Below are 25337 nucleotides of genomic sequence, written 5' to 3'. Positions count from 1 at the left end.
GAAATAGAAAAGAAATCCTGAAATTCATGTGTAACCACAAAAAAACTTTTAACAACTAAGGCAATCTGGATCAAGAAGTACAAACCTGGAGGCATTATAATTTCTGATTTCAAAATGTATTACAAAGCTATAGTCACCAAATGACATGGTATGGCATTAAAAAGGCAGACACATTGTCAAGCTGAACAGAACAGACAGCCCAGAAATAAACTCACATATATGAGGTCAACTAATTTCCCACGAACTTGCCAAAAATACCAATAGTGAAAGGAAAGTATCTCCAATAAATGATGTTGGGAAAATTGAATATATGCATACAAAAGAATGAAGCTGGATCTTATCTTACACCATACACAAAAATTAATTCAAAATTGATTAAAGACCTAAAGATAAAACTGAAACTGTACAACTCTTAGAAGAAAACATGGGGTGAAAGTTCCTTGACACTGATTTTGGCAATGACTTTTTGGGATATGACATCAAAAGCACAGGCAGTAAAAGCAAAAATAAACAAATGGGACTATATGAAACAAAATAGTTTCTGAAAAGCAAAAGAAACTCAATCTAATGAAAAGGCAATCTATGGAATAAAAAATTTTGCAAACTGTATCTCTAATAAAAAATTTGATAGTCAAAATGTATAAGAAACATATAAGTTCATAGCAAAAAACAAGTAACATGATTAAAAAATGGGCAAAGGACTTAAACAGACATTTTTACAAAGATGATAGAAAAATGGCTTTTGGGTAATGAATGGGTTCTCAACATCACTAATTATCAAGGAAATACAAATCTACACTACAATGAGCTATCAGTTCACATCTGTTAGGATAGTTATTAAAAATATAAGAAGTAAGTGTTGGTGGATCTGTGGAGAAAAGGGAACACGTGTACACTGTTGGTGGAAGTGTATATTGGACAGCCATTATGGAAATCAATATGGAGAATTTAATAGTAGCGCATACATATAATTTTGCAATCTCACTTCTTGGTATATTTCCGAAGGAAATAATATCACTATCTGAAAAGGTTCTGTGTATTTGCAGATTCACTGAAGAGTTATTCACAATAATCAAGATACAGAAATAATATATGAGTCTGTCTACTGATGAATGGATAAAGAATATATATATATATATGCGTGTGTGTATGTATGAATATATTTATATATAGATATATGTATGTGTGTATGCACCTATATATGTACACACTATATGCATATATATATATATATACACACTCATGCATACACACACACACAGTAGAAAATTATTTAGCCTTAACAAAGAGGCAAATCTTGTCATTTATGACAACATGGACGACTCTGGAGGACATTAAACTAAGGGTAGTAAGTTTGACACAGAAAGACGATATATGATTTTACATATATGTGGAAGCTAAAAAAGTCAAACTAATAGAAGTAGGGAATAGAAAGGTGGCTGCCAGTAGCTTGGGGGGATGAGGAGTGGAAAGATATTAGTCAAAAGGTATAAACATTTATTATAAAATAAGTAAGTGCTGGAGACCTAATGTACAACATGGTGACTATAGTTAATACTAATGTATTGTAGACTTGAAATTTGCAAAGAGAGTAGATTTAACATGCTCTCTCCACACAGACACAATGGTAAGTATGTGAGGTAGTGGATATGTTAATTAGTTTGAGTATTTCAAAAATTTCACAATATACATGTATATCACAGTATGTTTTACATGTTAAAGATATACAATTTGTATATGTTAATCATATCTTAATAGGCCTAAAAATACTGGTATTATTTAAATTTATTAATTAAATCTAGGAAACTATTTTCTAAAGGATGAGCTATGTTTTCTTTCTGTAAATATGGGAAATAGTAATGGGGGAGGTAGATTGATTTTGCTCCCTGCTCCCAGTGTTGCAAAGGGATAGAGAATTAATTAACTAAAGCCTACACAAAGGGGTGCCTAATATACTCCCAACCTCACTTTTACTCTCAGTAGTCATATATATAAAACTTGGAAATGGGCACAAGAAAGTTGGTCTAGCTGGCAGTTCTTGATTAATTTGGTGGATTTGGTGACTATGTGGGCTTTAACATCAGTGGCTAATTTGGATATGTTTGAGAAAACTTTAGGAAGTATATGCATTCAGTTACCTTCTGTTAGTTACATCAGGTTTTTAATGTGCTTTTCTCCAACAATAATAGTTTTTGATAATACAAATAATTCAGGCATTAGATTCATGTACGTGTAATATATTAATAAAAACAACTAAATAATTCTTAAATTACATTTAGTGTTATCTTTTGAAGTCTTTAGGGAAATATGTTCAAAATAAGGCTAATCATTTTTATCTCAACATTCAACTATGAAATATTGTATTTGATAACCTAAAACAAATCATTTCCGTATCGGCTGCTTTAGTGGTTGTTACAAGCTTCCATCTGGTGAAACAGCAGCCCCAACTGGACAGATGTTTTAAATTTCTCATCAGGGAACAATAATCTTAATATCCACGTCACAGCTACTTGGCATGGAGCAAGTGTTATCTTTGGCTAGATTCTTTCATGTCCATCTGCTAGGCTGGCCAATTGCCTGCTCACAAGTTGGTCAAGTCTTTGCCACGAGACATAGGTTTCAACTTTGAGAGCATTTACATGGAAACCTTGAATTTGAGTAAAAGAAAACATCATCCCAATACTGGGCCATTTTCTATTAAGTGGTATCATATATTTTCATCCTCTATTTTAACTTAGATTCATTCCATGGGTATATATTTCTTTATGTACTTTTCTTCCCATTTGAAAACACGATCAAGCCTATTTTTGAACTTAATGTCTCTAACCACAGTATCAATAAGCAATTTAAGAATGAATAACCTATCCATCTGGAGGTTACTGTTTTCATTAGGAAGTCATTTACAGAAGCTATGCCTATGAAATTGACCAATCTACCAACTAGCCACACATAAAGTAATAACTTCCTGTTTCAAATGTCAGTAATTTAACAATACCTAGATGCTCGTACATATTAAACTAACAGGAAGCAATACCTTTGTGTAGTAAGAAAAGTAATTGTTGTAAAGTTCATAAATTTGGCTTACAGCTCGTGAGTTTTGGAAATACCATAAAATTTTCATTGTGAATCTAATTACTTAAGACAGAATTTGAAGAAGCTCGATTATCTAATTTTCATTCCAAAGTGAATTACAACATACAAATTAGAAACTCAGAATAAAGGTAAGGTAGAAGAAAGGGTATTAGTTCTTCTGTTTTTACCATTAAGACTGGCAAAGATGTGAAAAGAAGCTGGATGCAGATCTATCCAATATCACTCCTATTGTCTCATAGTCCAAACAGCTCTATTATTCTCTTGATCATCCAAAGGATATATTTGATAGCCTTCCTTTTTTCTCAAGCTTGTATGGGGATAACTAAGGTCTTGAAAATATGTACAAGGCACAAATGGGAAGAAAAATAACATTTAAAACTCAAGAATGAATGCCTTATTCTTACAATAGAAGTACGTATTGTATTTGTGGTATTTTAAAACTAAACTCTTCATATTGTAACTAATACAATATTAGTTAATCAGAATTCTTAAGGAATAAAACATTTTTTGCAATTTCGTTTTCTGGTGAGTTGAGGGCTTTCTAACGGAAACTCTTCATGTTTTAAATGTTCCAAAATGTTATTATTCTACTTTTTGCCTTAATAAGAGTAAAGTGAAGATGATGTAAGCATTCTCTAATTTGGGAGAAGGTTATAGAACAGCCTGGTTCTTAATTTAAATTACCGTTATAACATATGTGGAGTAGATAAATGATTCATTTTAATTTGAACTAAATCTTAAACGGTCACATTTTTTGCTAGATTTTAAGTTTATCTTATACCTATTTTTCTTTTAAATATTTTGCAAACATGACTTGATGTTCTAATTCTGTTTAACTGAGTTATCACTGAACTTTTCATAGAAATGTCATTGAGACTGTTAAATTTAAAGAGAGAACTTTCCTTTTACCTTTCAAAATATTTTTATATGCCAATGTAATCCATTCTACTTCGTCTTAAAATGTATAAACACTCAAAATAGAAAATTTTCAAATAGGCTTTAGAGGACCATGTAAGATTCAATCTAGTTTAAAAACAATTTTAATATAGTAATAATTAAGATGGAAGTGTAAAGGAATCTGTTTCGTTTAAACTGTTTAACAAAAATATATTCTCCAGAATTTTAAGGCAACATTTTTACTAGTCATTTTTGATAATAATGCCACATTATGTATTTAGGAAGATATTTGACAATTCCTTGTGCCATTTGCTGAGAAAAATGTGAATTGATAAAATAGAATGCTATATATATTTTAAAAAATATTTGCCTGTCAGTAACTTAGACAGTTCTCTATATAGGGAACTAATTAAATACTGAAATAAAAAGCACATGCTCTAATACACGTAGAATGAATATTTTAGTTCTGGATGAAAAATAAGATTCTCTGAAAAATATGACAGGATTTTGAGGAGAAAAAAAGTACACCTCTTATTTAAAGGTGAAAAATTGTTGTTTATTAAACAGATTGCATATGGACAAAAAAAAAAAGCTGCCTTATATGCCAGCTTTCTATCTATAAGTAGTAACACATTCACCTAAGAATAATAAATTTTATTTTTTAAATAATATTCTCCCCAAATCCATTGTGTCAATAATTTCAGGTTCCATTATGAGTAATTTATTCTACAAATTATGAATTATCCCTCTGATAATTGTTGGGTCCTTCATAGAGATGTAAAAAATTTGTTTTCATTGTTCTTCCTAAAAAGATTTTAGTATTTAAAGTCCTGCATTATTACATGACCCTTCAACATTTTCTTCATTCAACTAAAGATTCTAGTTTTATTCTCTGTTGTTTGTTTTTATGAATGTTATTTTCTTTCTCTCAGTTTATTTTCTATTCTGTAATTTTCATAATATCCCTTTGGTTACAAGCTTGAGAACTAGATGCAGGTTTTCACTGATGATCAAAAGTCATTTTGTTATCACTTTGACTCCAGATATTACACTGTTGTGTGTGTAGGCAATTAGCTTGAAATTTAATTAGCTAACTTTTTATCAGGGAAGTGGTTGAAAATGGCAAAGGAAAAGGTTGCCATGTAAATTTCAATTGTTAATGGGGACAAATAACAGACAAAAATGGATGGTGCTTCCTAAAGTTTGAGTTCATTTTAAAAATTAGTATTATCCAAGACATTTTTGAATAAAATGAAAAGTAAATACAAAGCTTTTCCAGAGACCATCAGTGCTTTATTTTAGGGGGGTGGTGATGGTGGATAAATTTAGTTTATTTATTTCACGAGTAGCTAATGATTATAAGGAATTAACTAACTTTCTTTAAGACATATGCCAGAAATGACATGTTCATGAGGAAATGAAAATTTCTTTTGTTTGAATCTTTAATTTGGTTTAGTTTAGCTTAGTTTAAGGTTGAGATATAATAATCATTCTTTATAGTTATATGACATCCATGAATAATTAGAAAGATGAAAAATTAAATGTCTATGTACACAATACTAATATCTAGCTTGCATATTGTATATTATATATTTTACTCAAGTAACTACACACATTCATTCATAAGATGGTGTTTACATGGTAGTATGAGTTTTGACTCTCAGTTCTTTTACTCCAGTGACACTGCTGAATAAGATTGACATATGACAGGTCTGAAAAAGTCTACTCCCCTAAACAAAACCATGCACTTTATGTGTTAGCCATGCATTTTATATGTCAACAAAGCAGTTGTATGTGTCTCAGATCTATTGTTTTCTACCACATAGAGCAACTGATTGATCATCCTCAATACAAATGACAAGAGGAACAAGTAAAAGTTATATCCTTATCTCACGGTCACTGTCAAAGAAACTTGTGCCTAAAATTTCTGTTTGTTGATACCAAATGCAAAGGTATTATTATGAGACTACATGTGGCAGCATTGATAGCTGTTAGTGCTGATGGCTGTGGAACAGTATTTGTTCTAGGTTAGCAATATGGGAATGCCTTGTCAGTGGAAGCTGAGTCATGGTGCTTTTCAGAATAAGTGTAGCTTCCTGCATTGTAAGGCATAAAATAGTTCAACAAATTTTAGCTATTCTCTTACAATTCTGCCTCATAAGGGTAGCATCTTTGTCTATTCAATTGTACAAAGAAAGTAGAAGTACGCTATAAATATTGGATACATAAATAAATCGTATGTATTAAACCCTTCAAAAATATCACTTAAACACAATGTTTCTACCTAATATGCCATTTGTGGAATATAAATTTGACTATGCATGCAAGAATATGCCAAATAGCACTTCTATTTCTCTTTTTGCTGTGGCCCCAAGAAAATAGACAGGCTAACTATCCTTATATTCCAATTAAGATGCTAGATCATATAAGCAAGAGTAGTAGAAGAGGTCTTCCAAAATTTTAACCATTAACTGAGAGTGTATCTTCAGCATACAAGAGACTGAGAGAAGAGTTGGAAAGTTGAGATTTTTTTAGAGGGATTTGTGCTGTAGATCTCCTGCGTCCTAATGTATCCACGGTATAGTGGAGCAGTGACAGATGCTTTCTTCTCAATTCAAATCAAGATAGCAGAACATTAGTGGGATTACTTGAACAGCTGATGTAGCCTCTGGAATTTGGGGCACAACAGATGGACTAGCCAATGACACATGCTGGACAAAATATCTGCAAGTGAGTAGCTGACTAAAGTGGTCTGTGGTCGACAAATAGAGGGGTGCGTTTGGAAAGTTATTGCATTCTTACCGTTACGAGGTCAAATATATTTGCTTGTGTTGATGAAATATGGACCAAGCAAGCAATACGTCCAGTCTCAGGTCATTATAATTGGTCCATAAAAGGGTGAAAAAAGGAGGGGAATGAGAACAAGAAGGAAAGGGACTGGAATTAATCCTGGATGCCTAGAAGCTGTGTGAGGACTGTGTTGAAAAGATGCATTTTGCCCTGTATCAAGAAAGGTATGGTGAGAGATACTTAGTTATATGCTCACTGAAAAACCCATAAAGACCCCAGGAGAGCAAAACTCAGCCTTAAACATTTACCAGGGACAGAGGAAGTTAATACAAAATTGCTTTACATTACAGATGATTCCTGCCCTAATATTTATTTTCCTTCTCCCCATACACAACTCCTACTCTGGAGGGGGCAAGTATTAAGGCTTGCTAGCAGGAAGATGTAATGTCTACAAGGGCAACGGCTAGAAAATAAATATTCCAGTTTCAGGGACTCTTCTAAGTGCTGCACTCTCTCTCTTTCTAACTCACTTAACCCAGACAATAATCCAATATGAGTACCTATTTTCCCAAGATCATAGAGTTAGTAAATTTCAGAACTGGGATTCCTTCCCAGGTGGTCCCAGGTGATCTGATTCATATCAGTACCTTGCTAAAGTATCTCTGCTTGTAACACACATCTCAGTTCACCTCAATTACAACCCTAAGAAAGTAAAAGTTGATCTGTGCTCACTTTCTTCTGCAAATTCCACACCTGAAGCAGGTCAGAGCTGGAGTAGAGAAATGTGAATCTTAAATGGGAATTCAGAAGTTTGACTATTACATGGAATTTCAAGTCCTAACTATTTATGCGAGGTTACTTTTTTTATCAATAGAAGTCACAGGCCAACTTTTTATTTACCAAGAGTTACCAGAAATGCCAATAGCACATGTCCACAATTTTATCCAAATGGCAGATAACCATTAACCCTAAAAATGGTTTTGCATGGGTATGTTGGTAGTTGTAGTGTATTTTCACACTGCTATACAGAACTACCTGAGACTTGGTAATTTATAAAGAAAAGAGGTATAATTGATTAACAGTTCCACATGGCTAAGGAGGCCTCAGGAAACTTACAATAATGGTGGAAGGCAAAGGGGAAGCAAGGCACATCTTACATGGCAGCAGGAGAGAGAGCACCCCCACACCCCCCACCACACACATGCACACACACACACACACAGAGGAACCACCACACACTTTTAAACCATTATGTCTCATGAGAACTCACTACTATAATGAGAACAGCATGGGGAATACGACTCCCATGATCCAACCACCTCCTACCAGGTTCCTACCTTGACACATGGGGATTATAATTGGAGATGAGATTTGATTTGAATGGGACACAGCCAAACCATATCAGTAGGCCAGGTAAGAATTAGCATTGCTTTCTGATTGCACATGAGAAGTTCCACTTGTTCATTGTGTCCATTACTCTAAGTATGTGTATATGTAAGTTGAATTATATATCCAAATTTGAGTAGCTAACTACAAACCAGGAAACTGCTATTATGTATATTGACAATACAATTAAGTGATGGCTCTAAATGAAACAGATAAAACCAAGTGAGGTAGGAAGTTGGATTCCACTCCAGAGGTGGGGCTTGGACACTGGACCAGGTTGAGGACTAGCTGAAACAGAGAAGAGGCAAAATCCCCTCTCTGTGAGACACATCCACCAGTGTGCCATGTCAGTTTACCTTTGCCATGGCAACTCCCCAAGTTACTGCTGTTTTCCATGGCAATGATCTGATGATCTGAAAGTTACCACCCTTTTAAAGAAATCTTTGCATAATCTGTCCCTTATTTTGCATACAATTAAAGTGGGTATAAATATGACTGCAGAACTGTCTGCGAGTTGCTGCTACTCTGGGAACACTACCTGTGGGGTGGCCCTGCTTTGCAAGGAGCAGCACCTCTGCTACTACTGTATACTTCTTTAACTGTATACAGTTAAAGTTGCTGTCTAACATCACCAGCTCGCACTTGAATTCTTTCCTGGATGAAGCCAATAACTCTTCTGGCTAAGCCCCAGTTTTGGGCCACGTCTGCCTTGCACCCTCTGGCTACCATTAAAGGATGAAGAAAGCCAGAGAGGTGGTAATTGGAGAGAGACAGAGATGTGGCAGTAGGTAGGACAGACAGACAGACAGTGAGAAGTGGCTAGACAGTGGTCAATGGGATGGTGAGATAGTAAGAAGCAGCAATTGGCCAGAGAAAGCTAGAAGGTGATCAAAATCTGCAGAGTTATGCACTGAGACTGCAACAATAAGGAGCTACTAACACTACAGAGCTGTAACACTAGTCAAAGTCTCTTTTAAGAACCATCATCATTCCGGGTGGGCAGTGGAATCATAGCGTTGCCACCTCATGTGGGAGCTGCTGCTCCTACCAGCAGGCAGGCAGGCAGCTGGTCTCCACACTGTCTCCCAACTCCCACTGTGGCTGCCAATCCCTCCCAAGCTGAGAAAACCTGCAGAGACCTTCACCTGGGTCCCATGTGGAAGATGGTCACCCTCATTTGGCTCCTGTGGATGGGTGAGGGTCCTCTCTGCTTTTCACTCTCCCACAATATTTCATATGCTATGGAATAAAACCCTTCAGCTAAGTGCTCAATGTCCCCTATTGTTTGAGTGCCCCAAGGACATCCTTGTTTGTTTAAGATAGGACAATTTGTTGTCAGAAGTCCCTCATTGTGTTGACTCTGGAACAACAAAGCCACATTGTTCTGTGGTCCCAGCCAGGCCTTTTGGGTTCACTGTGGTCCACACCTGTGTGCTCCAGAGTTTTCAGCATTTGGTTGGCTCCTGGACACTTCCGAGTTTCTGGCATGTGATGTGGGGGACCCTCGGTTGCTACCCGGGTACTCCAGGGTTTTGGCATTTGGTATTGTTGGCTGCCTTCCCCCGTCCCCCTGATGCTTGGGGTTTTTGGCATTACCATTCCTTCTAGGACTGAGGGTTGAAGGCCTGCCCTAGGTGTCTCTTGGTCTTGTCTTTTCTTGTTTTCTGCTATAAAGTTATTTTCTGTAACAGCACTACCTTTTCTTGTCACCTTCTACATTTTGCTTAATAAAAATACTTCTTTTGTCATACTTAGATCACTGGCAAAAGCTTATAATACACTTTAGTAACATCCTGTTACCTATATTTATATCTTCTCTGCAAGAAGTGAGAAGCTTAAGGGGAAGAATAGCAAGGGTGTAGTTGCTTTTCCTCTCACTAGACCTAGAAACACTTCTGTGTCCAGTAGAAATCCTTGTTAGACACGGGGACAATGATGGGCATCCCAGAGGACTCATCACTACGGTGTCCTTCAGGCTTTTGAAGCATATTCAAATTTGGCTTAAAGAAAATGAAACTCATTTTCTATTCCAACACTATTTAGGTTCAATAGAAATTAGAAAACCAACAGATTTAGCCTAATCATTTTATTTGATGTATTTGCTAGGTGTATATACAAGTATTGTGATGTAGGCTGTGTCTAGCATGCTATCAAATTGGCTTATAAGTAAAAGAGTACTCATAAATTAACAAGACTAGTCTAAGCGTATCAGTTTGAAGAGAATGTTGTGTCTTCTAAAATTTAACTTTAAAATGATTACCTAGGTAAATAACTTATGTTCATTGGCTTTAAAATGGCTACAATGGCTTGAAATCATGACTAGTTTTGCATGGTGTTCTGGTTCTTGGGGATGGTATAGATAAAACTGTTCAAACTGAAAAAGTAAAATACATGTAAATGGAGTAGTTGTGTAACTATTGGGCTTTTTGTGTAGCTTAAAATCTTAAAATTGTGGAATGGTTCTCATCAGTAGACTGCTAGTGTCTAGTGGGCAGTTCAGGATTTCTTCCTTCCTAGGTTTATACAAAATGTGCCAAAGAAATGTATTCTTCATCAAGAAAAAAATAATTTGGAAGTTATTGAAGGGGAGATTCAAAATATGAGGGCACCACTGATAGAAAAAAGAGAGAAAAGATGTTAAGAATGTTGTGGATAGAAAATGTTTTTTCTTTTCCTTTTTTATTTTTGGTAAGGAAGGATATAAAAAGAGAGTAATTCTGTATTGGAAAGGATCTTATAAATTCTTGTCTTAGAATAAAATAATTGGCTATTTAAGAAAAAGATAGTATAAGACAAGTCAAAAACTCCAAGCATGTTTTAGGTGCTCTATGTACGTTGTTATAAGGTTCATCAAAGAGAATTTATGAAAGAAATTTTGTATGTGATTAAGCTAGAGGTGATTAAAAGAAAATTGTTTATAATAGACTTTCTAAGGAATGGTCTACATATTAAAACCAAATTTTCTTAGGGTATTAATTTACTAAATTATATGGATTGTCCCTGCACAAATCTCATGTCAAATTGTAATCCCCAGTGTTGGAGGTGGGTCCTGGTGGGAGGTGATTGTATCATGGGGATGTTTTCTTATGAATTAACACCATTCCTCTTGGTGATGTTGTGATGATAGTGAATTCTTGTGAGATCTGGTCATTTATAAATGTGTGGCACCTCCTCCTTCTCTCTCTCTTGCTCTTTCTCTGGCCATGTAAAATGAGCCTGCTCCCACTTTGCCTTCTGTTATGAGTTAAAGCTCCCTGAGTCCTCCCCAGAAGCAGATGCTGCCATGCTTCCTATATAGCCTGTAGAATGGTGAGCCAATTAAAACTATTTTCTTCATAAATTACCCAGGCTCAGGTATTTCTTTATAGCAGTGCTAAAATGAATGAATTACCATTACCAGAAATTTTGCTTTTTCAATTCTGTAGTCATTTATTTTGAAAGCTTCTCAGATTTATGTAACTCATTTCTTTAGCTTTTTCATCGGCTCTTTGTGAGTTTTTCTTCCAGATTCTGACTGTCGTTGTAGCCTGATGCTAAAGTGTTTTGTCTTAGAGGTCTGTGGGAGTAGTGTTTTCTCCCAAAATAGCTTAATTCTATGCTTTCTGTTTTTCTCAATTTGTAGTCTTATTTTGGTTTTTGGGTTTTGACTCTTATATTGCTTAGAAGAGTTTTAGGAGCTGGTGAGCGCCTGCTCAATCCAATTCTCTTTGGCCCAGAGGGGGTCATCTGTTCAGTTTGTTGGAGAGCTTTGGATTTTGATTTTTTGGTTTGTACTCAGAGTGTGCCAGAGGCAGTGTTGATCGCCAAGCTTTTTTTTTTTCCTGTGCCAATGCTTGGGTGGTGTATTGCCGGCCTTGAGTCCACTGTGTCCCTTGATGCGACTCCCATAGCTGAGGGACTTGGAGTCAGGGGACTTGTAACCAGTTGGATGTTCTGGGCCAGATGAGAGTGGAAGTGGGTAGGCACTGATTGGCCCTTGAATCCCTTTCGAGCAGTATGACATTCAAAGACTAGGAGCTTGGAAATGGGGTTATAAAACGGACTTGTCTGTGGATTCTATGTGTTTAACTGTTGCGGTCTTCGTTTGTAGTAATTAGCTACACGAACCTTCCTCCTCCTCTTCGTAATTTAGGCTGGGTTCAGGAGGCCCTCCATATGAAAAGAAAACATTTCCCTTCCCCACAAAGGAAAAGAATAGCTTACCTGTTCATCCTGGAGATTTAGTCTTGCTAAAAACTTAAAAAGAAGAAACCCCTGAATATCAATTACAATCAAAATGGAATAACCCTTATCAGGTATTGCTAAGAATCTCTTCTGCTGTTAAATGTCAGAAAATAACTATTGTGTACACCTAACAAGGATTAAACATGTTTCTTATGAGTTATAGGCACAAAGACAGGACACACCACAACCTACATGTGTAAACCTCTGGAAGACTTCTGCTACCTATTTAAAAGAATCAACCCTCAACCAGAAGTGCTAGTGTGATGCTGTGGGTGGAAGTAAGAGCATTCATTTTTCTCTTCTTCCTGACTTCTTTTCTATGACTTTAGCCTGCTGCCTCCTTCTGGGAAACATCCTTTTCCCTTGTTGGGTGTAGAGGCCACTTTAAGGCCTAACCAGACACCATGCTGTCACTATTAATCCTGTTTACTTTCCTAATTACCCTGATCCAATGTGGGTGGGAGTAAAACTCTATAGTAAATACTTCAAAAATCATAGCATCAGGGAATCATCTTCATAGTTGCTAGATTTGTCATCTACTTTCCCATGATAGAGAGTTCCATCTTCCGGCCTCTCCAGAAAATCGTATAGTGCTGTCCCCAGACCTTCTAACGAACCATAGTGATCCCGAAGTACCCACACTTCTGTTTGTTAGGTAGAACTTTTCACCACTTAACGGATTTTACACAACCACACCACACACCTCACCACTATTACAACTGGACCTAGGAAGTTGGGTATCTAAAATCTAAATCTCCACTGCACTAATGATTCTATCTTTTGTACCTACTGCTGTGTTAATGACACAAAGCAGAAATTTCTCTGAAATGCTCTTACCCAAGTCCAGTTGCCCAGTTCCTAAGGCTGCAGCAAGGCAAATGGTATTCCACGTGCAAGTGAGGAGACTATATATGGTGGCTTCTTCTGCATCAGAACAACAGCCTAGTCTCAGAAGATGAAAGTACTGCTCCCTTCTGAAAAAATAGATTGTTTGGCCCCTTCATTGGAATGGGGAAAGAACATCTCTGTAGACCTAACTTGGCAGCAATGGATAGACATTGTGCCATATAGGGCCTCTATTTGTGCCCCAACTGAGCTCATTGTTTATGTCCATAAATAGGAAGAAGTCATACCCCATAAACACACTTGACTCCTTGGAGAGCTGCCATAGGAGCAGCTTTCCCTTGTATATCAAAAACTTGCAACAGAGAGCAGGGTGCCATGGCTCATGCCTGTAATCCAAGCACTTTGGGAGGTCAAGGTGTGCAGATCACTTGAGGTCAAGAGTTTGAGAACAGTCTGATCAATATCGCAAAACTCCGCCTTTACTAAAAATACAAAAAGTAGCTGGGTGTGGTCATGCACTCCTGTAGTCCCAGCTACTTGCGAGGCAGAGAAATGAGAATCACTTGAATCTGGGAGGCAAAGGTTGCAGTGAGCCGAGATGGCACCACTACACTCCAGCCTGGGTAACAGAGCAAGATTCCATCTCAAAAAAACAAACAAACAAAACAAACCACATAACTCGGAATAGAGATAAAAGTGCATTGGCCACCCTTGCCCCTCTGGGGTTCTAGAAGACCCAGGAACACTAGAAGTTAAGCAAGCAATATGTATTAGTCCATTTTCACACTACTGATAAAGGTATGTCTGAAACCAGGCAATTTACAAAAGAAAGAGGTTCATTGGATTTACAGTTCCACATGGCTGGGGAGGCCTCACAATCATGGTGGAAGGCAAGGAGGAGCCAGTCACATCTTATGTGGATGGTAGCAGGCAAAGAGAGAGCTTGTGCAGAGAAACTCCCATTTTTAAAACCATCAGATCCCGTGAGATCCACTCACTGTCACAAGAACAGCATAGGAAAGACCTGCCCCCATGATTCAATCATCTCCCACTGGGTCCCTCCCACAACACGTGGGAATTATGGGAGCTACACTATGAGATTTGGTTGAGGAAACAGCCAAACCATATCAGAATAGGATTAATTCTGGCAGGAACTGAGGCAGCCACAGCACCAGTGGCACACTGAGGCATTTGCCTATCATAAGCCAACCCTAAGAAAACTTAACTCAAACCCTGGAATCTTGAGCCACAAACACAGGTCAAGCATTAAAGTGAATTCAAGATCTCTGGACACTTTGGCAAATGTAGCTCTTGATAACGGATAGTGTTGGATTATTTACTACCTATATACATTGGATTCTGAGCAGTTATTGATAAAACTGCTGCACAACTCTGGACAGGTTGAAGTTAATATTCCAAAGATCTATAAGCAAGCTACCTTGTTACATAGCTGTGTCCAGGGAACTGACCCCAACTATGTCTGGTCTACTATCAAAAGTGCCTTCCCAAATCTCACTTTTTTTTTTTTTTTCTCTCCAGTACCTTTAATAGCTGTCTTGTTATTACTAATCTTTGGCCTTTGCTTCTTTAATTTCTTAATAAAATTCGTGTCATCTAGATTACAGTAGTTCCAGGTAAAGACAATGCTGGCATGAGGCTTCCAACCTATCCTGTCTAGTGACCCAGAGAATAAATATGTCCTGCCTCTGGGCCCGTTAGATCAGGTATCCAGAGACTTTTACTCCTTCAGTGCCAGGCAGAGCCTGTGCCTCTAAAATCAGTAGGAAGTAGTTACAGAAAATGAACCTGCACCCTTCTACAGCCCCCTTAAGATTGAAGAAAAGTATCTAATTTCTAAGGGAGGAGCGAGGAAAAAGGTGGGATTTGACTCCAGAGGAAGGGCTCAGACTCTAGACCAGATTCAGGATTAGCTAAAACAAGGAAGAGAGGAAAGCACCTCTCCACAAGACAAGCCCACTAGTGTGCCATGTCAGTTTACCACTGCCATGGCAGCTCTGCAAAGTTGCCACCCCTTCCCATGAAAATGACCCAATGACCCAGAAGTTACCACCCTTTTTCTAGAATTTTCTGCATAATCTGCTCTTTCATTTGCCTCTAATTAAAAGTGGGTATAAATATGATTATAGAACTGCCTCTGAGCTGGTATTCTGGGCACACTGCCAGTGGGATAGCCTTGTTCCTCATGGAGCAGCATCTTTGCTGCTGCTGTGCATTGCTGCTTCAACAAAAGTTGCTAACACCACCAACTAACCCCTTGAATTATTTTCTGGGTGAAGCCAAAAATCTTTCCTGGCTAAGCTACAATTTTGGGCTTGCCTGTCTTGCATCAAAAGTAGCTACAAAAATAAGAGAATAAATAATTATTTAATAGAATAGAAGAAAAATTCTGTCTCATTAGTATTTAAATAAATGTATTCATCCTTTTTTCTGTCAAAATAGTTGATTAAATAAAGTTACTATTCACTATAATAGAGAATGTAGAGAGATGAAAAATCTCAAACATTACTGTTGGGGCTGTAAATTAACACAGTTCTTTTGAAAACAAAATTTAAATATATATCAAGAACCTAAAAAGAAATTTGTATAGTTTGACATTATTCTAGCCTAAGGAAGCAGTGCTTAATATTTTAAATGAAGGTGCTGAGTTCTCATTTCATTATGATGTGTAATACTGAAAAATTGAAAGTAATAATTTGTGAAATGTCTAACAATAGGAAGTTGATTATGTGTAAGTGTAAGCTTGCTACATAGATGACAATGCAGTCATTAAACAACTGTTTAGAAGCTGGACATGGTGGATTGTGACTGTAATCCCAGTACTTTGGGAGGCTGAGGAGGGCAGATAGCTTAAGCCTGGGTATTCAAGACCAGTCTGAGCAAGATGGTGAAACCTTGTCTCTACAAAATAATAATAATAAAAAAATAGTAGTAATAAATTAGCCAGGTATCATGGCATGTGCCTTTGGTCCTTGCTACTCAGGAGACCACAGTAGGAGGATCTCTTGAGCCTGGGAGGCACAGGTTGCACTGAACTGGGACTAGACCACTGCACTCCAGTCTGAGAAAATACACTCTATCTCAAAACGAAAACAAGAGCAAAAAAAAAAAAAAAAAAAAACCAACAAAAAAACCCCCCACAATCCTTTAATGCCCAGGCCTATGTGGAAAATGCTAATGTTACAATATTATGTGAAACGAACAAAAAATAAGGAATTAAGGTATGACTTTTATATACCATGTAATCATAAATACATTTAATTCCTTTTTATGTTTTTTTGGTGGGGGGCATTAAAATTAGAGGTGCTCATACTTATTTTCTCCAAATTTTCTCCACTAAATATATAATAACTATACAAACTTAAAGCTAGTTTTCCAACCTGGGGTTATGATATTGGCTTATAGTTTACAGAAAATGGTATAAAATATTATAAATTTTAGAAATAATACGTGAAAAACGAACATGCTATAACAACATTGAAAAACATGGGATTAATGCATTATTCCCTATATTACATAGTGCCACTTAACAGGGATGCATAAGAGAAAATGTTACTCAAGTCTCATTGTTATTAATAGTTCCACCCAGTACGTAATAAGTGTTAACCATCACATACACACACATCTCTGTCTTTATTTGAATTCTAGAAGACTCAGATACATATATGAGCTCTATGTATTTCATTTTCAACCTACCTTTAGAAAACACATATGAACTTATGATATGCATTGATCTTATCTTTCCTACCTAATTTTACTAAATATTCCCTCATTTTCTTCATTCTTCTCATGTATTAACTTAGTTATAACAAATACAATTTATCAATGCATCAAATAAAATGGAGAATCAATCAATAAGATTTTCCCTAATGTAAAAATCTCTATATGCAAATTGTTTTCGCTAATGTGAAGCAGGACTTTACAGTACTGACAATAACAATCTTGGGGTCTGGAGTCCTGAATTCTTGTCTCTATTCTACCATCTGTATTTTCTAGTGTCTTTAGAGCATTTTCTTCATTTATAAAATTAACCAGCCAGGCAAAGGACTTCCAAGTTTGTATGTATACCAATACATTCTCTGAAATTAAGTGGTACATAGATGGATGGAGAAAATTGCTATAGCATAGTTTATTTAATTTATATTCCATAATATTCTTGAAAAAAGGGGAAAATTACAATAAGAATATAATCAGGATATCAAGCTATTTTTTATCAGGTAAAATGCACATTTCGTAAAATGGACCATTGTAACCATTTAAAAATGTATAATTTAGTGTTATTAAGAATATTCACTGCATTGTTCAAGGAATAATTACTATCTAGTTTCTAGAACATTTTCATAAGCTTAAAAATAAACCATAACTCATTACACAGCCACACTCCATTTATTCTTCTACCCTACAACCTGTGGACAAATACCAACCTGCTTTCTGTCTCTGTAAATTTGCAAATTTTTTTACATTTTATATAAACATAATTGTAGATTACATGGACTTCTTTGTTTGGCTTATTTTAATTTATTATGTTTTCAAGGTTCTTTAGTATTTTGTTCTTTTTTATGGCTAAACAATATTACATTGTATAGATATACCACATTTTATTTATCCATTCATTAATTAATGGACGTTTTGGTAGTTTCCACCTTTGCCTATTATGAATAATGCTGCCATAAATATCTGTGTATAAGTTTTTGTTTGAACAATTGTTTTCAATTCTTTTAGAGATATACCTAAGATTGAAATTCTATGCAAAGAAATACAGAATACCAGAAACTGAAAATGTGGGTGAGTATAAAACACTTTTTCTTAAATTTCAGTCTTCTTACAGTTAATCCTTTAAATAAGAAAAAAAAAACCACGATGTAGCATATAATATATGTAAAATAAAATATGTGACAATGGTAGCCCATAATATGAGTTGGAGAAATGGGAGTCTACTATTGTAAGGCTCTTACATTCATGAGGTGAAAATAGTACTTAAAAGTAGACAATCATAAAAATGAATAGTATAAAACCTAAAATAACCACTAAAAATCACAAACAAAATTCAATGTAAAAGATTGTTAGTTTTGATAAAAAAGAAAGACCTAATAATATGCTGTTAATAAGAAATTCGACCTAATATAAAGACTGAAATAAAATTAAAGTAAAATAGAAAAATTCCATTCTAACATTAATCAAAAGAAAATCAAGGTAACATCATTAATATCAAATACAGAAGACGTATGAGCAAAGAATATTGCCAAGGTTAATAATCAAAGCCATCAAATTCTTTAAGAAGACCAAAGAATCCAAACTGATGTGTACTTAAAACCAAAGCATCAAATAAATAAAACAAAAATTGATAAAACATCAAATAGAAACAGATAAAACAATAATTATTGTGATATAATTCAATGTATAAACAGACTAAACCAAACAAAACATACTGTCATCCCAACAGATGCAGGAAAAGCATTTAGAAAGTTCATTCTTGATAATATATCTTAGTAAATTCAGAATATAATAGATTTTCCTCAGTCTGAGTAAGGGCATCTCCAAATAAATTTACAGCTAATCTCATATTTAATCATGAAATACTTAATGCTTTTACCCTAAAATCAGAGGCAAGGGATGGATAATTGCTCTATTCACGTCTATTCAACTCTGCACTAAAGGTTTTAGCCAGTGTAATAAGGCCAGAAAAATAAATAAAATTTATTCAGTTTTGTAAGGAAGAACTAAATCTTCACTTGCAGAAGACATGATCATTTGTATAGAAAATCATACGGAATCTACAAAATATACTTCTAGAATAAATAACATTAGCAAAGTTTCAAAATATAAGATTAAGCTAGAAAAATGAATTTAACTTGTATATACTAAAAACAAACGTTCAACCATAGAAATAAAAATTATGACTTACGACAGAACCAGAAATGCGAAATGCCGGGAGATATAATCAACAAAAAATGTTCAAGATCTATAGAGAGAAAAATACAAAATAATGTTAAGAGAAGTTGAAGAAGACAAATAATTGTGCAGAGATATATGTAATATATCTGAAGACAATATTAGACAGATGTCACTTATCCTTAGATTGATACATGAATTAAGCTTAACAGCAATAAAAAATAATAGGAAGCTTATTTTTGTAGAAACTGACAGTTGATTATAAAAATTATGTGAAAATGCAAAGAACCTAGAAGAACTACACATTTTTTGAAAAGTAAGAATAAAGCTGGAAGGTTTATATTACATGACTTAAAAGCTTATTACAAGCCTTCAATAATCAAGTCAGCATGGTATTGGCATAGCCATTGAATAATTTATCAGTGGAATAATTTATCAATGGAACAATGCAGATTTTTCATAAAATGACCCACATGCATATGGTTGATAGATTTTTGACAAAGATGTATAGGTAATTCAATAGACAGGTGGAAGTCTTTTTCAACAAATGAGCATGTCAAATGAGCACATATAATTCTAAACTTACTTTTTCTATTATACTTTGAGTTCTAGGGCACATGTGCACAACGTGCAGGTTTGTTACATATGTATACATGTGCCGTGTTGGTTTGCTGCACCCATTAACTTGTCATTTACATTAGGTATTTCTCCTAATGCAATCCCTTCCCCATCCCCCCACCCCACGACAGGCCCCAGTGTGTGATGTTCCCCTCCGTGTGTCCAAATGATCTCATTGTTCAATTCTCACCTAGGAGTGAGAACATGTGGTGTTTGGTTTTCTGTACTTGTGATAGTTTGCTGGGGATGATGGTTTCCAGCTTTATTCATGTCACTACAAAGGACATGAACTCAAACTTTTTTATGGCTGCATAGTATTCCATGGTGTATACGTGCCACATTTTCTTAATGCAGTCTATCATTGATGGACATTTGGATTGGTTCCAAGTCTTTGCTATTGTGAACAATGCCACAGTAAACATACATGTGCATGTGTCTTTATGGTAACATGATTTATAATCCTTTGGGTATATACCCAGTAATGGGATCGCTGTGTCAAATGGTATTTCTAGTTCTAAACTTATAATAAAAATTATCTCAAAATGCATCATAGGACTAAATATAAAGCTATAAAACATCTAGGAGACATCATATAAGAAAAATTATAATCCTAAGTTTGTGAAATATGTCCTAGGACTTGTGTTCACTCTGCAGAAAATAATTTTAAAAGAATATACAAACAAATCACAAACTAGTCAATATATCTGATAAAGGACTTGTATCCAGAGTATGAAAAGAAGTCTCAAATAATTGAGAAAACTATTTGAATAGTCCCGTCTACAAAGAGGATATACATTGATGGCAGAAAAGTAAAATGGTAAAATAACTTGGAAATAATTTTATCAGTTTCTGAGAAAGTTAAACATAATACCTTACAATTCAGTTATTTTCTCTCCGAGGTATTTACATGAGTAAAAGCATACATCCTGGTGGCTCAGGCCTGTAATCCCAGCACTTCGGGAGGCCAAAGTGGGCAGATCACAAGGTCAGGAGATCGAGACCTTCCTGGCTAACACAGTGAAACCCCGTCTCTACTAAAAATACAAAAAAAAAAAAAAAAAAAAAAAAAAAATTAGCCGGGTGTGGTGGCAGGCGCCTATAGTCCCAGCTACTTGGGAGGCTGAGGCAGGAGAATGACGTGAACCCGGGAGGCAGAGCTTGCAGTGAGCTGAGATCGTGCCACTGCAGTCCAGCCTTGGCAACAAAGCGAGACTCCGTCTCTGGAAAGAAAAAAAAAAAAAAGCATACAAATACTTATATACATATAATGAAGCAGCTTTATTTGTAATAGCCAAAACTGGAAACCACCCAAACATCCACTAATAGGGAACTGAGTATAAAAATTGCAATGTGGAAATATAACAAAATACTACGTAGCAAATCATGATAAACTATTGATGCCCATAGCAACATATATGAATCTAAGGATGATAACAATGAGTAAAGGGAGCCAGATGCCTTAAAATTACATTCTGAATGACTGCTTATATAATATTTAAAAAAGCAAAGTTAGCTATATTGATGAAAGATTACGCAGATCAATGGTTGTGCAGGGACAGGGTAGATACTGGCTGAACTGGGAAGACAAGAGAATGACGAAGAGACGTGAGTGAACTTTTAGAGATGAAGAATATGCTAATTATTGTCTTTGTGGTGACAAAACCAAAATACTTTTAGTGTACTGTAATGATTATATTTTGAATCGTACATGAAGGATTGTCTATGACTGACAATTGTCTACCTTTAAAAGAAAACTCAGAGCCTTATTTCATTCAAAAGCAGTTTCAAAGAGAGTTAAAGATTAAATCCAAATAACTGAGTTGATAAAGCATTTCAAAAAAATTAGAGTAATTTTTATCTCTCTAGATGAAAAAAATTATATAGAAAAAAATTTATGTAAATTAAATGGTAAGAAAACATTTATATAAGATATCAAAGGCAGAAATTGTGAAGAAAGTGATTAATAGCTACAGATATATATATAAAAGAAATGTATAAGATCTGTTATGGATCTTTCTGTATTTCAGACTTATCAAATTGTACATATAAATGTGTGCTACTTCAATAAATAAGCTAACTAACACCTGAAAGTTTAATATTCATTATCAAATAGTAAAAGTGATTCTAAAACTTCAGTAGTTTTAAACATTCTAGTACATGTATGAGGAGAAACTATAAAACAGAACAGTGCAGACAAAACCAAAATACTTTTAGTGTACTGTAATGATTATATTTTAAATCATACATGAAGGATTGTCTATGACTGACAATGGTCTGCCTGTAAAAGAAAACTTAGAACCTGATTTCATTCAAAAGCAGTTTCAAAGAAATTTAAATATTAAATTCAAATAACTGAGTTGATAAAACATTTAAAAAAATTAGAGTAATTTTTATCTCTCTAGATGAAAAAAATATATAGAAAAAATTTATATAAATTAAATGGTAAGAAAACATTTATATAAGATATCAAAGGTGGAAATTGTGAAGAAAGTGATTAATAACTGTAGATATATATATAAAAGAAATGTATAAAATCTGTTATGAGCCAAAAGCATAATAAGGATTATTAAAAGGCTAAAAGTAAATGAAGGAAAATTATTTGCAACTTTATGTCAAATATCTATCTAATATCCTCAGAATGTGAAGATATCTAACACATTGACAAGCAATTTAAAAAGCCAAATCTCTCATTAGAAAGTGGGCAAAGAAAACAGATACAGACAATTTAGAAAAAAAAAAAGAAAGTAGAAATGACTAATAAACAGGTGAAAAGAATGTGTCCCCAAAAGTTGACAATCTCTACCCGCTTTTAAGAGCAGAGGTTCCCCAAACTTTCTGGCACAGAGACCAATTTTGTGGAAGACAATTTTTCCACTAACTGTGGGTTAGGGGATGGTTTCAGGATTAATTCAAGTGCATTACATTTATTGTGCACTTTATTTCTATTTTTATTATGTTGCAATGTATAATGAAATAGTTATACAACTCGTCATAATGTAGAATCAGTGGGAGCCCTGGGCTTGCTTTCCTGCAACTAGGTGGTTTCATCTTGTGGTGATGGGACTTGGTGACAGATCATCAGGCACCAGATTCTCAAAAGCAGCACACAGCCTAGATCCTTTGCAAGTGCAGTTCATAGTAGGGTTCACGCTCCTGTGAGAATCTAATGCCGCTGCTCATCTGACAGCAGGCGGAGCTCAGGTCCTAATGCTAGCAATGGGGAGCAGCTGTAAACTCACCAGCAGCTCAACTCCTGCCGTGTGTCTCAGTTCCTAACAGGCCACGGACCAGTCCCAGGGGTTGGGGACCCCTGTTGTAGAATATTTGTCATAGATCATGTGACTGTATCCTGATGGTTAGTGCAGCCATCTCTGAGCCAGAGGTGGGTAGGAGAGGCATCCAGAGTCCTAGACAATCCTAACAGCAGTGGATACTTGGTTCCTAAGTAGTTTCTTTTCTGGGTTTGGAAAAGTTTCTATGCCAGTTGTCAAATTTAAGTGACTAATACTGTTTCTTGATGCAGATAGACCCTTGCCATCTAGGGAAGATTTCTGACACCTACCCCATCAGTGATATCTATTTCAGTCCATGTAAGCTCGGTTCCCTAAAATGGACTTTTTTCTTCCATCAATGTTTTAGGAAACACAATATAGTATATTTATTTGTGATCAAAGTAAAACTGCGTATCTCTGTGGGTTTTTTTCTCCCTGAAACATATCTGCTATAGACTGAAAATGTAGTTCCATCTTTATTTGAGAAAGAGTCATTGTGGACTGGTGTTCATTATTCCTTACTTTTCACTCCCCTAGAAAATTTTTTCTGTCTTTGCTCCTGAAAGCTGAAATTGCATAGATCCTCCTGTTGTTTGTAGATTAGCTGTAATTTATTCAGTGCCCAAAGGGTAGCATAAGAGGATTAGCTAGAGTAGATCAGGAATAGGAATGTTCCTTCAGGCTTTGCTATGTTACAGCCATGCAGATGAAACCAAAATTAGGTCAAAGTGTCACCTCTCTTTAAGATTAACAGCATAACGAGTTTCCAACTTACTCGTCCTGACTATCTTATTTAATATGATTTCCTGAATCTCCAATCTCTCTAAAATATAACTGCCAGCTTAATTGAAAGCTATTTTCTACTAACACTATTTTCTTTCTAAGTGTTTTATCTAAACATATTTTTTTGAAGTGACTGTTCTAGTAAAATATTGACCAGAGTTGTGCATTGCATTTATTATTAAAGTATCTAATGTTATATAATTTTCTCCTTATCTCTGCTCCCCAAATTAATCAAACTTGTCTGGTAAAATTTCACTTTTAAAACTGCAGGAGTATATTAAAAACTCTGAAGTTGTACAGAATTGTATGAAGAGAAACTTTAAGTTTAACCAGTGATTTAAACACATATAGGTATTATTTTTCTCGAACCCATATATTAGGTTTGTTACAAAACCATCAGCTAAGAGTAGCTCATATGAAAGCAAAGCATTTCAAAATAAAATGTAAGACATTTATTTATAATTGATCTATATAGTTACCATTAAAAAGTAGGTCCAGAATCTAGGCAATTATTTTAAACTGATAGGTTAAAAACACCATCAAAAGTTATGAACATATTAATCATTCTCATAGCCATGATCTTGTATTTTATATTAAAAAAATGCCATGTTTGCAAAGTGGTAGGATTCCCTGTAGCCACATTACATTGTACACTACTTGTACTAGTACATCACAAAGTTGTTACATCTGACTGAGTGAACCTGGGCACTCCGCTGTACCAGGGACAAGGCCTTTGTCTTTGGTTTCTGGGAAATTGAACTTGGTAAATAATACCCTTATTTTATTAACTCCTTTAGAGATCTTATGCATTGTTTTGACATTATGTCCTCCAAAATTTTTTATTGTAAGCCTAACAAAAATAATGTCAATATATTACTCTTTATAAGTACCAATATTCAAAAACCAAGCTTAGAATGGTTTTTGCTCATGCCTGCAACCCCAGCACTTTGGGAGGCAGAGTCCAGTGGATCGCGAGGTCAGGAATTTGAGACCAGCCTGGCCAACATGGTGAAACCCGGTCTCTGCTAAAAATACAAAAATTAGCCAGGCATGGTGGTACATGCCTTTAGTCCCAGCTACTCAGGAGGCTGAGGCAGGAGACTCTCTTGAACCTGGGAGACAGAAGTTGCAGTGAGCCGAGATCGCATTGCTGCACTCCAGCATCGGCGACAGAGTGAGACTCCGTCTCAGGAAAAAGAAAAAAAAAAAAAGTGACTGTTCCCAACGTCCCCACAGGCTATGCTTCTCACTAACTCAAAACAAACATTTTATAAAATATAGTGAATTATAGTGAATGATCAAATGAATGATCTGGTTGGTTTCCACAGAATATATTATAAAAATAATATATTTCACAGATTCTAAGATGTACTTTTCACAATGTAACTTACCAAATATCGAAATTCTTGAATTGTTATTTTAGACAGCAGTTATGACATAATTATCTCTGCCTGTTCTTAAGCAAATTTGGTCAGAGCTATTCATTTGATCATCAATTTAACTAAGTTGGTACAATTA

The 25337-nt window shown here is 35.4% G+C and overlaps 1 long non-coding RNA gene across 1 annotated transcript in view; it reads right to left on the bottom strand.

The window, feature by feature from the left end:
• Positions 1-25337, bottom strand: part of LOC135971948 (uncharacterized) — a 68605-nt gene that overhangs the window by 30545 nt on the left and 12723 nt on the right. Inside the window, exons 4-5 of the long non-coding RNA XR_010588379.2 lie at positions 20636-20798; positions 19160-19216 (exon numbers count right to left, since the gene is read on the bottom strand). This is a non-coding gene — a long non-coding RNA (uncharacterized lncRNA). The remainder of the gene's footprint in view (positions 1-19159; positions 19217-20635; positions 20799-25337) is intronic.

The sequence above is a fragment of the Macaca fascicularis genome, chromosome 7 (genome assembly GCF_037993035.2).
Source record: "Macaca fascicularis isolate 582-1 chromosome 7, T2T-MFA8v1.1".
Classification (NCBI taxonomy): domain Eukaryota; kingdom Metazoa; phylum Chordata; class Mammalia; order Primates; family Cercopithecidae; genus Macaca; species Macaca fascicularis.
The sequence above is the reverse complement of the archived record's forward strand: the minus strand, read 5'-3'. Positions and strand labels throughout refer to the sequence as shown.